This window comes from Dipodomys spectabilis, unplaced genomic scaffold (genome assembly GCF_019054845.1).
Source record: "Dipodomys spectabilis isolate Male_0828 unplaced genomic scaffold, ASM1905484v1 ptg000095l, whole genome shotgun sequence".
Classification (NCBI taxonomy): Eukaryota; Metazoa; Chordata; class Mammalia; order Rodentia; family Heteromyidae; genus Dipodomys; species Dipodomys spectabilis.
In genome coordinates this window covers 38,599,285-38,614,212 of record NW_024870772.1, presented here as the reverse complement: position 1 = coordinate 38,614,212, position 14,928 = coordinate 38,599,285, and the positions used below count along the sequence as shown (strand labels likewise).

The window sequence follows — 14,928 nt, the reverse complement described above, 5'->3', positions numbered from 1 at the left end:
TTAGATAATCTTTAATTTCCTTGCATTTGGAAATTAAGGTAACCAAGAGAATGAACCCAGAAAGAGAGATGAGAGGATAAATGCTGCCACCTGTGTTCATTCATTACTTTGATTATCAAAAGAAAATTTGGCTTCCTGACAGAATGCTGCCTGTTTACAGAAGTGATCCATCCCACCACACATGGTTTTGCTGTCGTTCACTGGCTGCGAGATTTTTTTATCCCCATCAGAACAAAAGATCTAATGTTTTTTCATAAAAGGAGACACAAGCATGTGGTCCTTTTCTTTATTCCTCTTTAATTTTTCTTCTTATTTGAGCCTTTGATAAGTGAATATTTTAATTTTCCTTCTCATTTAATTTTGTCATTTATAGGCATGACATTCCTGGTTTCCGATTGTTCCTCTTTTTTGTTTTTTTAAACAACAGATGCTCTCCAGGGCTCGTGGTCATGGCGTTCTGGGCAGGACACTTTCAAGATGTTAAATTGCTTCCTAGCTGATGGTTCTGGAAGCCCTATGGGATCCATGAATGTGTTCCAATAATAACATTCCCTATAAAATCTCTTAAAATATCCCTATAATATTCCCATAATATCTTTATTGGTTAAAAACTCTTTCCTTATAAAGGAGTTGATTTTAGAGCCATGAGTGTGTAATATAGCCATATAGGACCATAATAGGGATCTATTAAGAAACCACAGTTCTTACTTGGCTCATTACTTAGCGGAACACCAGAAAGGGTAGCTCCTTGTTTTGGTCATTAGATAGCTTTCCCTAAGTTTGGTTCTAAGCCATATATTGTTAAATTTATATTCATCCATGGGTCATATGTGAGGAGTTAATGAGGAGATGAATATAAAGTGATAAGGCCACACCATAAAATACATCAGGGTGTTCTTGTACTTAAGAAAATAATGTTACAAAGCTGGGAATTGGTGGCTCAACACCTTTAATCCTAGCTATTCAGAAGGCTGAGCATGGTGGTTTGAAGGCAGCCTAGACAGGAAAATCTGTGGGACTCTATTCTCCCATTAACCACTGAAAAGTCAGAAGCAAAGCCGTGCCTCAAGAGGTAGAGCACTCACCATGAGAGAAACAGTGAACAGTCTCTGAGTTTAAGCCCCAGGAGTGGCACATATACAAAAAATAACAATGATTAACTTATAATTTTTATTTGTTAATATTAAAACCATTGGTTAAGAAGCAGTTTTTCTATTACATCAAAACAGAGGCTTTTTTTGTGAAAATACCATACAGAGGGGAGGGGTTACAATTACATGGGCAAGGTAATGAGAACATTTTTTTTTTTTGGGGGTCCGGTCGTGGGGCTTGAACTCTGGGCCTGGGCGCTGCCCCTCAGCTCTTCAGCTCAAGGCTAACACTCTACCACTTGAGTCACAGCACCACTTCCGGCTTTTTTCTTTTTGCTTATGTGGTGCTGAGGAATCGAACCCAGGCCCTCGAGCATGCAAGGCAAGTGCTGAGCCACCTTCCCAGCCCCATGAGAACATTTCTTATCAAGCATTGTTGCCTCCTCCTTTGTTTCCCCTTCCCATCCCTTCCCATCCCCCCTCCCCCCCCATACCCCCAGCCAAAGTTGTATAGTTCGTTTTTCGACATAACGACTTGTACATCTCATTGTTGCAAAACAGAGGCTTTTAAACAGTAAGTATTAATACAGATTTCACTACAATACTGGAGTTTGAGACCAGGACTTTGTGCTTGTTAGCCAGGTATTCTACCACTTGAGACATGCCCCAGAGCTCAATTTTCTGTCTAATACCTAATAAGATATAGTCATTTAAAATTTTTGGTGCTCAAATCCCACATTTAAAAAGAAATATGTTAGGGCTGGGAAGGTGGCTCAGTGGTAGAGCGCTTGCCTTGCATGCATGAGGCCCTGGGTTCAATTCCTCAGCACCACATAAGCAAAAAAGAAAAAAAATGGAAGTGGTGCTGTGGCTCAAGTGGTAGAGCGCTAGCTTTGAGCTGAAGAGCTGAGGGACAGCACCCAGACCCAGAGTTCAGGCCCCATGACTGGACCAAAAAAAAACCAAACATTAAAATAACTTGAAAATATATAACTTACATTGATTGGGAAGAACAAATTTGATCTTTATACCACATAAACAAGTTCTATTAGTGTGTTTCTAATTTAAAATGTTTTATTCAGATAACTATCAAAAATAAAGATTATTTTAAAAAAATACCTCAGGGCATTTGTAGAAATTAAATAGGTCTGTGAAGAGATTCTTTGAAAGCAAATATGGATCATAGGTAGGTGGCCACCTGATGTCAGGCTGAAGTTTGTGCATGAATACCATGGGCCTTCATGTCTCTACCATGATACTGTGCTTTACCAGGTGCTTGTTTGTTCATAAAGGAATTTGCACATAGGTGGTACTTTACTCATCTGGCAATGTTCTCATGGAAGTCACAGGCCGATACAAGGAAACTTAACTAGATGACTTGTAGTCACCATGAGAGCCCTCAGCAAGGAGATTCATTATAGCAACTTTCCTCACCCATTCCCCACACATTGCTGTGCTGAATGAAGTTGGTTTTCCATATACAGTGGGTTTGTCTACATGGAAGAAAAAGAACTCTCTTCTTTATCCTTGTAGACTTCTTAAATAATTTGCCAGTGTATTCCAAATATGTTCTAATCTTCAAGTCAGCTATGTGAACACCACTTCTTCAACTGTGTTCAACAATGGCACCAACTACAGAGTTAAAGTCTGACAAAAAGTAAGAATTCCTGGAACATTCCTAACCCAGTGTTCCAATAGTTTGTTTTTGTCCCTTATTCAAGAAGGCTTAATTACCAATGATGGAAGCATTGGTAATTATCTATAGCTACCTGTATAGCTACCTATCTATAGCTACCTCTGTACTTCTCTTACCGTCTTTCCCCCTTCTTTCTCCCTCTTCTCTCTTTCTCTGTCTCTCCCTCTATTCTCTAACTCTCTTCCCTCCCTCTACCTCCTCTCTCAATCTCACTCTTTCAGTGTCTCATTTTTGAATTTGGGTGGAGTAAGGGAGAGATGGGGAGCAAGACTAATATCATGGAGTTAGTTCCTCCATCCCTGCTGCTTCTCCTCCATCCCTGCTGCTTCTCTGAGCATCTAGTCACCTCCCTGGCACCTGAGAATCTTCCTGCTGCCCTCCTTTCCTGCACTTCCCCTGTGTCCCTTGAGCCAATCAGAGTCTCACTCAGGCTACCTCAGCAATGTTTTGGGATTCCACTTCTGCTTCTGTGTGTCCATGTGCAGGGTCTCACTCTGAGGATCTTTTGCAGGAAGTCTCTAGCCAATCTCTTTCCTCCCAGCTTTTCTGTGCTGTATCCTGAGAGTTCTTTCCAAGAAGATATCTAACTGATGAGGCCATTGTGTCCATTTGATGTCCACATAGCAGGCCAATCCTTTCAAGATATGGATCCCTTCTCCCTTTCCCACATTGTTCCTTGCCATTTTCCTTTTCACACTCTAAGTCCAGTTTTTCCAACAGATTGCTGGAGCTGACTGCAAGTGTCTTCACAGACGCAAAAGTCCTCCACCTGATCTCCATGTGGTCTCTCAGAACACAGGCTCCTTTGGCATATTTATACAACATCTGTGCACACAGAGAATGTGTATCCCCAACATCTGTTCGCTGAAGATTTTCAGCAAAAAAGCCTCAAATGCCTAGACCTCTAAGAGGATTATTCTTCATTTTGTCATTATACTTCATCAGATCAATAAGTTTAAACAACTTTCCTTACTACATCAGTAAAACTCTTATGTCACCTTGTGTGTGTGTGTGTGTGTGTGTGTGTGTGTGTGTGTGTGTGTGTGTGTGTGTGTGTGTGTGTGGTATGTACACGCATGCGGGCACGTGCTGGTATTGGGGCTTGAACTCAGAGAACTGAGCTCTCAGTTAGCTTCTTCCATCAAAGCTGTTGCTATTCCAGGTGAGCTACACTTCCCACTTTTGGCTTTTTGTTGTCTAATTGGAGGTAAGAATCTCATGCTCTTCAGATCTCAGCCTCTTGAGTAGCTAGGATTATAGGTGTGAGCCAGATGTCACCCATTTCTTAAGTAAGGTCTGTTTTATAGTGCAATGCAGGATGTTTCAGCTTATAAAGGTAACAGGCATTACACTACTCAAATAGGAGCAGGTTGTTTACCCAGTGCTCATTCTTGCTTGTGCACATGACACACATGGGGACCATGGCGATTGAAAACACACATCAGGATTACTATTACATGTTACCTCTCTCCAGAGCAGTGCTTCTGTGCCAGCTCCCCATATGGTCTTGTGTTCTGATCACATCTTTCTATGTCTATATTTGTCTTTAAAGTTGCAAATGTCTTTTGATCCATCAGAGGCTGGGTCCTTCCATGTTACCGTGGCCCTCTGTGATTGCCTATGGGAGAAATGGATTCTCAAAGCAACTCCTGACTCTATTAATTACGACAGGGGCAGGTGAGTGCTTAGTGTGGTTGCAAACTGCTTCTCACTGTACAGACAAGCCAACAGCCTCCATCCTGGGGGTGTTGGCAAAGCAGTCCAGGTAGCACTCTTTGCAGCTGAAGAGGGAGGCATTGGTGTCCTTGGGAGCTGATTTCCTCTGTCTGTGTGCTTTGGTGCCAACACTTGAGTTAGCAGAAATGGAGTCCAGAGGATGATGACTGCATAGAAATGGACTCCAGAAGGTGGGTCAGGTAGTGTTTTAATGACCTTAACTTGGTTTCTTGAAGAAAATAATTAAATAATGCTAATAACCGACTTACAGTGAAGTCAGAATTGACAGTGACCCTGGAACTGAGGTGAATGGAGGAGGAAAACAAAGGATCTAATTGGAGCTGATGAATGACAAGCCTTTAGATTAATGTAAATTAGTATTAGTGCTTTTTATTATGGAGATGTTAATGGTTTCCTCACCAAAGAAATTTATTTTATTATTGGTTAACTAATTACAAGTAAAAAAAATTAAAAAACAATTATTCTGTTTGGGGTTTCCATCCCAAAGTTACCAAAATGATGTTAAAAAGAAAGCAGCAGCACATGAATGTTGGGGAAATGGCTGAGAGAAAGCAGCCAATCCTGAGGAATGTAACATATCCATCAATAGTGGATCCTGTGTGTCTTTTTTTTTTTTTTTTTTTTGGTATCAGTCTTGGGGCTTGTTATCCTTGAACATTTTTGCTTAAGGCTAGCAGTCTTCCACTTGAGCCACAGCTCAAGTCTCACAGACTTTCCTGCCCCTGGCTGGCTTTAAACTTGAATCATCAGGTCTCAGCCTTCTGAGTAACCAGGATTATAGGCATGAGACACTGACACCTGGCTGTTTGTTTTCTGACTGGGGTGAGATCCCATCTCAGTATTCCTTTAGTTTCTACTTTTTATGGCTAAGGATGTTGGACATTTTTTCATGTATTATTATCCATTCACATGTTTGTTTTTACATAGTTATTTGGATTTTTTTAATAATTCATACTGATACTGTGTAGGTAATTCTCCCCCCACCCCTTTCTTCTTGGTAGACCTATAGCTAGAGCTCAGGGACTCACACCTGCTAGGCACTCTGCTCCTAAGCTTCCAGTCCTTTCTTTGTACTGCTTTTTGTCAATGCATGTGCCTGAACTGAAATCCCCCTATTTTAGGCTTCTTGCCACAATTGGGTTAATGGACATGTGTCACAATGTCTAGCTTCTTCTATTGAGATGGAGTTTTGAAGATTTTTTTTTGTTGTTGCCCTGACTGAGAACCACAATCCTTCTGATCTTAGCCTCCCATATAGCTCGGGATAACAGATATTCACTGTGGTGCCCAGATAATTGGTTGAGATGGACCTTTTTGAAGTTTTCTTTTCCAGAATGTTCCGATCTCAGCTTCAGAAATAACTAGGATTATAGGCATGGACCACTTGAGCCTGGGTAAAAGGGAGGAATCTGTTTTTAAAGGTAGTCTTTCTAATAGAGACTTAGTGGAAGCACAGATAATGGGCAGAATGATTGTACCTTTCACAAGTGTAATTAACTTCTTGTAAAGTACAGTTCTTCAGGACAAACCTTAAAATAGAATAACTATTTTCAGATCTGAGCTTTTCTCCCTGGCCTTTCTACTTCAGTTCCTTCTACTTCTGTGCTGTCAGCTTGAGATTTGTAAGAATCTCCAAAATCTGAAATTTGTGTCTTGTTTCTGCCTTTCTTTCTGGCAGATGCTATGTAAGCATTTTGGAAATGCAAGATTTAGAATGCTCAGGGATATATAGTCATCATTTGAAAACTGAAAGCACTCAATTGTTGTCCCTGAGGTCCAGTTTCCAAAATCAGCATCATTAAACTATCCAGGGATCAGAAAAATGCAAGAGCAATCTAGTTACTGTTTGCCTGACGATTCTTGCATTGAATTTTTTCCTTCATTTCTCTTTCCGTCATAGTACCAATTGTTCATAGACCTCTGCTGACATTTCTGAATCTGGCTTTGAATATGTCAGAAATTATTTGGCTTTTCCCATGTGTCATTCAATCCAAAGTGTCTAATTGCCTTAATCTGTTTTTAAAAGCCACAAGACAGATACATTTAGTTTTCTTTCTTTTTAAAAAATTGTTTGAAAAAAGGAAGCCTTAATTTCACTCACTTTCATTATTTTCGGATGCCTTCCATTTGTTATAAAAATAACACCCAAGAAAAATTCAAGAGAAGAGGAACCTGTTGCCCTGGTTCCTTTAATCTCATGCTTAACAGCATAGACAGAACATCTTACAGCATCAAAGTCTGAGAAGTTGAAAGGCTATGATAGATGGCACACAGTGGGTTGCATTTGTAAAAGTCTCAATGAGAAAATTGATGACAAAGATTGTTTCTTGAGGAGTTCCATAGACCTTTCATTTATTCTACAGTGATACTGCAGGCAACCTGGAATGTAAATAATTGAATTGTCTTTTTCCTTGAATCTATTCTTTGTTTGATCTCATTGAGTCATATTTAATAAGGATTACTACAGTCATGTATTAGTCAGCTTCCTGTCATAGTTGTGAACTTACTGAGGGTGTTATAGAGAGTAAGGGACCCTTTTATCTCACAGTTACATATAGCTTCCAGTATGGAATCAGGTGGGCCCCTTGTTTGGGTCTCTGTCCAGGGTGGTTGGTTATGGAGAGAAGTATGGCAGAGGGAAATACATCCCTAGCCAGGATGCAAAAGAGATTGGACAGATGGAGTCCCACATTCCCCACTTGAGGATATACCTGAATGACCAGGTATATCCTTCCCACCAGGTCTACCTCCCAGAACTTTCACCATCTCCCAGCAGTGCTGCATGGACACTAAGCCCCTTATACATGGACTTTTGACATGAGCATAGTAGACAGTACAGGCAACAGATTTTTAACAGCATTTGCAGTTTATCATTTGTGCAGCACATCTACTCCATTTCTTCCGCAGGCACAGAGTTAGCTAATGATTGTGGAGAATCCAGCCAGTCTCTCCCTTTAAGATAGTCTCTCCAGAGTTACCATTTTGGTAATTGCTTAGTCTTTCAGAATGTGAAATGGAATTAAACTGAGGAGGGATGCAACAGACGGTTGAATCATAGGACAAAAAAGATGTTGCAGGGACTTTATCACGGGAATTTTCAGTGAACTGAAAATATGGAGCACTTCCTAGCCTTTAGTTGTCACATGTTAAGACTGCTAAAAAACAAAGGCCAGAGGCGGCTACATGCTATCATATTGACTTATTAACATGACCTAGTGTTTTGTTCCTTAAATATATTTTTTACTTATGTAATCTTATGAACTACACATATTTTTTTCCCTAAGGATTTTTTTAGATGTTTGTTTAGAAGAAGCAGGTTCTCAACACCGAATAAGGGGTTGGCAAATTCAACTGTGATTCCAGATTCTTATGCACAAAGGATATTTAAGGAAACTTTTGCAGTCAGATCCCAGTCCTTGTAACCACAAGTTTGACTCACCAGGAGCTGGGTTACTGAGGCAACCGCTGCCTTTTTCTAGTGGTGGCCATCTGCTTCTCCTGATTCCCCTCAACCCACAGGGGAGGGAGCCAAGAGGAGGATCAAGATAAGATGGTAGATTGGGAGCTGAAGCTTATCTGTCTCGATTTCCTATCTAATTCCTTACATGAAAATTCTACAGACCTCAATGAACTGTGTTCTCATCTCTCTGGGTATTTTCACATTGCACTGCTTAACTGTTCTCTGCTGAAGTTCCAGGAGGGGCAGTGTTAGGGACACCCATAGACTTTCTTGGTACACTAAGTATGAGGAACTTGACTGTCTTGGCACTCTTTAGAAGACATGACAAATGATGTGTCCATTCAACTCTGAAAGAGAAGCAGAGTTAGAGATGAGAGTACCTGGAGGAGAAGGCGGAACTCTCCCCTTTTGTTATTTGGTGCTCACTCCATGCCCTGCCTGGGTTTGAAGGGTGTGGTAGTTTTCTTCAAGTCATTGTAGACTTCTAGAATTGTGCTTTCTCAATGATCTCCAGCAAATGAAAGCTTAGAGGAAAATACAGCTTCCTTTCAAGAATGCCTGTGAAGTGAGTCTCTCTGTGTAATTTCTACAGTTACTGCATTTTAACTTAAATGCTGGCGATTTTTCCTGAAGGAGTGAGAAAGTATCCTGAAATAATACCTGTTAGAAGCCTTGGTAAAGGATGAGGCCTTCCTGGGCCTGTGTGGGTTGGGGGACGCAGGAGGTAGTTTCCAGTGCTTTCCACCCAGACACAGATAAAAAGTCCAGAACAACAAAACTTTTCAAGGATTCTGCTCCTGTGAAGTGAGTACTAGCTTTCTGAGGTCACCAGGGGCATGCCTTTTAAGCTCATATATTAAAAAATTGAATTACAGAGTCACCTTATCTGCCCTCTCTTCTTTTGAACTGTTCGGGGTTGTCTTCAGTGGATTTCAGGATTGCCTTTTAAAATAAGAATTAGGTGATTTTAAGTTTTTTTCCTGTTTCATTATCTTTTTTGTAATCTGGCCCCAAAGTTATTTAATTGTATAGTTGTAATAAGATTGTGTCTTCAGGACTTACTGTTTTTGTAAGACTTTGTGATATTTAATGAGGTGTTAAGAAAAGGAATAATTTGAGGGAAAATTATAGTTGAGTCACATTGAGCATCATTATGTTAATAATTATCTAAGTCTATCTTACTCTATTTTTCCTCTTAAAAGTGGCTTTCATTTTAACCATTTGGTACTTCAAATTTTTGTATGCATTGATATGCTTGATTTGAAATATGAATGATGTGCAATTTCTACCAAATGCAGAATTTGATAATTTGTAATTATTTAAGGCAGGCTTCCTTACTCTGTACTATTGATGTTATGTGCCAGGTAAGACTATTGGAGGAGGCTGTTCCTTGCATTGTAGGATGTGACAGCATTCATGACCTCCATCCACCAGATGGCAGTACAGTGCCCCACCCATCCCATCCTAGAAATTGTCAAATGTCTTTTGGGAGGCAAAGTTATTCCCCTATGGCTAGCCATTGATTTAAAATCTACACCTTTTCTCTCCAGTAACAAAAAAGGAATCTTCTTAAAATTTTCCTTTCACTGGGACTATCTCCATTTCTTTTTTTTTCTGTCTTATAATATCCTGGGTTATGCAAAATTCAAATATTAAACAAATATTAAATATTAAAATAATGCATGGAACAATGTTTTTCATTGTTATGCATTTTATATAATTATACTCATTCAATTTCTGTGTGTGTGTGTGTGTGTGTGTGTGTGTGTGTGTGTGTGTGTGTGTGTTGTTCCTGAGGCTTAAAATCAGGGCCTACATGCTATTCCTAAGCTTTTTTGCTCAAGGCTAGCACTCTAACATTTGAACTGCAAATCCACTTCCAGTTTTCTGGGAGTTAACTAGAGATAAGAATCTCATGGGCTTTTCTGCCTAGACTGGCTTTGAACCTGGATCCTCAGATCTCAGACGGCTGAGTAACTAGGATTGTAAGTGTGAGCCACTGGTGCCTGTTTCATTCTCTTCTTTTTTGAGAAAATGAAAATTATCCTGTGAATTTAACAGAAGTGTGACAAAGAGTAGATGCCATATAATTAAAGGGGAGGGTTTGGTTGTGGGTGTGGTTAGTAGTAGAATATTTGCCTCGCAAGTGTGAGGGTTTTTGCTGGAGAGAGAAAGAAAAAGAGAGAGAGAAAGGGAGAGGAAAAGAAAGAAAAGGAAAGAAGGGAGAGGAGAGAGAGAAAGTGAGAGGGAGGAGAAGGAGAGAAAGGAGGGAGGGAGAAAGAGAGGAGGAGGAAAATGAAGAAGAAGAGAAGGGGAGAGAAGTAAAATGAAGGAGAGGTAGGGGAGGGAAGGAGAGTGGAAGGAAAAGGAGGAGAGGGGAGGGAATGGGAGAGGATGAGTTTAGAAGGATGCAGTGGTACAGTCAAGATCAAGAAAATCCATTGCTTTTCCTTTAAAGTGTTTTAAAGAGAGTGGTATGAGGAAGCACCAGCATTTATTCAATACCCTTACTGTGGTTAAGCCCTTATGATGCAATCTAATTAGTTCTTATAAAGTTCACCTACTTTCTACAAACAAGGTTTAAGGCCCATAGGTTAAATCGCTTCCCAGAGACTCTGTAATAAAGAACTAGTGACCTGTCTTGAGGTTGACCAAAGAAAATTTTTTCATAGAAATGGTTTGTTCATTTGCTGTTTAAAAATTGTTTGGAAGTTCTAAGTGGTAAGGCAGTTGGTGGATTATGACATATGCTTGATTTCCTGAAAGGCTCAGATGTAGCTTACAAGTAATTCTCATGCTTTGTGTCCTTCATCTTCATTCACATTTCCCCTCCATCTATCATTCCCTACAAGAGAAAAATGTGTTGCTGAGGAAAAGTGGATCAGAACCAATGCAAATGAGTTGGCACATACATCTACTTGCTTCAAGTCAATAGAATTCTGCTTGTACTTTAAAGGAGTGTATACCTTGAAGATGATTCCAAAAATATCTTCACCTTTGAGAGCCATCTGTGTTGTTTTAGCACACAGATTGTGGATGCTATCTCACATTTGAATCATAACAATGTATCTGCCATTCTTCAGTGAGATGCTGAGGTCAGGGTGCGTGGGGGGAATCTTCACTATTGTTTTTCTCCTCTCTTTATACATTTAAAAATAAAATACTTGTGCCATTTCACTGGCAGGCATTCAGCAGTAATGATTAAAAAAAAAGACAAGTTACCTTCTGTGTCTAATGTTGTCTTTACAGTTGCTTTGTCTCATAATTCTATAAATTGGGCTTTCTGGTTTCCTTGGAAACCCATTTGTGGACATTGGTTGCTAGGGAACAGCCTTTGCTGCACAAAGCATAAGGAGCTACAAGTCTGCTGCCTGCCGAGTGACTTCATCCTTGGCAGTAACAGGCAGTGGGGATCTCAGGATTTGTTCAAGTGAGACCTCCATCTTGATTTTCGGCCTGAAGGATTCCTGTAAATTTTCCTGGCCTTGTGTTTCTTCTGACAGCTATCAAAGCAATAGGTGCACACGGGAATGGAAAAATGGCATCGCACTTCACAGCATCTGAGTTTGCATCTCCATTTCCTCAGCCATTTGATGGCAATGATGTATTTGACAAAAGAGAATCCATTGTGGCAGTTAGAGGATTCCCAAATAAGCCATGCTGTCTTCCCCCTCCCCTTATATTTACCGAAAGGAAGCTAACAGTTGCTCATCTTTGTGAATCAGGATGGAGGCATGATGTTGATATTTGGACTTTGTCTGATTTCCTTCCCTACCTCTCTGTTTCTCCCTCCTTCTTTCCCTCCCTTCTTCTTTCTTTCCCTCCATTAGTACCGAGGTTTGAAGTTAGGGCCTTGCCCTCACTAGGCAAGCATTCTACTGGGTGAGTCGTACAGCTAGTCCTTTTCTTTGGGCTTATTTTAGAGGGTATTGTACTTTCATCCCCTGGCTAGCCTAAGACCTTGTGGATCTATATTTTCATATAGTCCAGTTTGAAGAAGTAGAAGCTATTGTGTATCTAATTGTGCCATAAACAAATGGTCATCTGATGAAAACATGTAATCAACATTTTCTGTTTTGATATACAACAAACATCTTTTTTTTTTCTTTTTTCCTTTTTTCTTTTTTTTATTGTGAAAATACTGTACAGAGGGGTTACAATACACAGGCAAGATAATGAGTACATTTCTTATCAAGCATTGTAGCCTCCTCCTTTGTTTACCCTTTCCACCCCTTCCCATCCTCCCCCCCCCCCCCCCGCTGTCCCCATACTCCTCCTCCCCCCTACCAAAGTTGTAAAGTTCGTTTTCGAAATAACGACTTGTACATCTCATTGTTGCAATGGGTCCACCTGTATCCCTATTTAAACCATTTGTTTTTCCCTTCCCCTCCACAAATTATACCAACATCAAATACAGTGAAAGCAGGGGTTATACCGTGGGGGAGGGACATACAAAGCCACAAAGAAATCATCTTATAAATGTGTTAGAAACAATCGCATGAAAGAAAAAAACATTTGAATATATATCTTAGGGTTCATTTCCCTAACATCAACTTATCTGACCTTTTATGCTTGTCTCAATCATATACTAGTTATTGCAAATAAGGGAAACCATGGGACCTATGTTTCTTTGGGCCTGGCTTACTTCACTTATGATTTTTTCCAAGTCTTTCCATTTCCTAACAAATGGGGCAATGTCATTTTTTCTGATGGAGGCATAGAATTCCATTGTGTATATATACCACATTTTCTTGATCCATTCGTCTACTGAGGGGCATCTGGGTTGGTTCCATATCTTAGCTATGGTAAATAATGCTGCAATAAACATAGTTGTGCTGGTAGCTTTAGTGTGGTCTTGTTTGTGAACATGGCAAAGGACATAGCTAGCAAGATCAATAGAAAGACCACAGATTGGGAGAAGATCTTCACTAGTCATACAATGGACAAAGGTCTCATATCTAAAATATACCTGGAACTCAAAAAATTAAATCCCCCAACAACAAATCTTCAAAAAAACAACTGCCCAATAAATAAGTGGGCTAAAGACTTAAAGAGAACTTCTCTGAAGAGGAAAGAAGGATGGCCAATTACACATGAAGAAATGCTCAACCTCCCTAGCCATAAAAGAAATGCAAATCAAAACAACATTGAGATACCACCTCACCCCATTTAGAATGGCTATAATCAAGAACTCTAATAACAACAGATGCTGGAGGGGATGTGGACAGAAGGGAACCTTACTGCATTGTTGGTGGGAGTGTAAGCTTGTTCAACCACTTTGGAAAGCAGTATGGAGGTTCCTCAAAAGACTCCACATAGAGCTCCCCTATGACCCAGCAATCCCACTTTTGGGCATTTACCCAAATGTTCTTGTTTTTTTTTTTTTTTTTTTTTTTTTTATAGAAATATGTTCCTAACTTGGGACAGAATTTTTACAATGACTTTATAATAATGACTTTGTAATTCAGGTAGAGATGGGTCATCTGGTCCACATGCCCCTCTGTTTCATGGGTACATATTGTACAAGGAAGTCAGTAATGAACAAACTTTGAAGTCAGAAGTAAGAAAGTCCTTATTTTCAAAATTAGTTCTAAAGACAAATACATCCTTTCCTCTATAATACAATAATAAGCCATACAGAACCATGGTCATTGTGAAGATTGATTTGTATCACAATGGGTAGTGTTGGAATTAACCATGATAGAGTGCTATTCTTCCTGTTTTCTTGGGTTTCAATGCTAGCATTCTTTATACTCATCACGTTGTACTGGATGTGTTCAAACACAACGTTGTACATGCAGATTGTTTTCATGAGCTCAAATAATTGAGACACCTGTTTCTCACTGGTTACCTTTTCTAACCTTATGTTCAATATCTATAAGTAGTACCTCCTACGACTGATGTAGGATTGAGATACCATATGTGAAATGTTTAGTTAGCTATCTATGCGATAGAAGGTCCTTAAATAGTGTCCCATTTGCAGAAAAGACAAATATATAGAATAATGGTTGCCTGGGGCTGGCATTAAGGGAAGAAACTGACAGATGAAGTGGTCCAAAATTGAATTGTGGTTGATGGTTTCCCATTGTCCATATTCACTAAAGATCATTGAATTATACCATTAAAATGGGGCAGTTTTTATGGTCAGATCTACTTCAACATAATTGTTTTTAAAAGTAGTACCACACTAGTCAAGATGCATTGTACTAATAAATTGATATGTTGATTTGAAACCCCTTTGTACTTAAAGATAATAAAAAATAAGTAAATAAAAGAAAAAAACCAATTTTTCCAACAGGAAAAAACATAGTAGCTCTAAGTATTGAATGAAACCTTGCTTCTCCTAGACGCTCTTTTGATGGACTAATAATATTTTATAGGGTTTATGTAAGCCATCATATCCCAAAAAGCAAGTAATAAAGAGCATGCTTTATGTAATCTTATTGTATTTATGTGTCCTATGATGTAAAATTATTCATGTGATTGCCTTATATGAATTCCAGTTCTGTAGAAAGTTCTACTTTCATAGCTGTGCAGACAGCAAAATATTTTAATGTGTTTTTGAAAAATGGCTAAGATTAAGCTAATTTAAAGTCAGGTTTCCTAGTTGCAGAGTTCGTCACTGATTCTACTTAGTAGACTCGTGTTTATCTGACTAGGGTATATGTTTAAGTCAACAGATTTATGGAGTACCTACTAAGTGTTAGCAGTTTTTCTGGGTAAGGGGTAGCTCTGTGCAGAAGATAGGAGCTTAGTTTTAGGCGTAATACAGTTGAGATCTCTAACATACATGTAGAAATGCTGAACAGGCAATTGGATATAATCTGGAATTCAGGAGAGAGATCTATTTAAGGATAGAAATTAGAAAGCCAGTGGCAAATGGAAAACATTGAAAGCTATAAGCTAAGGAAATGCAAGCTATCAGAGAAGAGCTCTGAGGATCA

At 39.4% G+C, this 14,928-nt stretch overlaps 1 protein-coding gene across 2 annotated transcripts in view; it reads left to right on the top strand.

Annotated features, from left to right (window-relative positions):
• Window positions 1-14,928, top strand: part of Dclk1 (doublecortin like kinase 1) — a 338,861-nt gene that overhangs the window by 46,960 nt on the left and 276,973 nt on the right. The window lies entirely within an intron of this gene.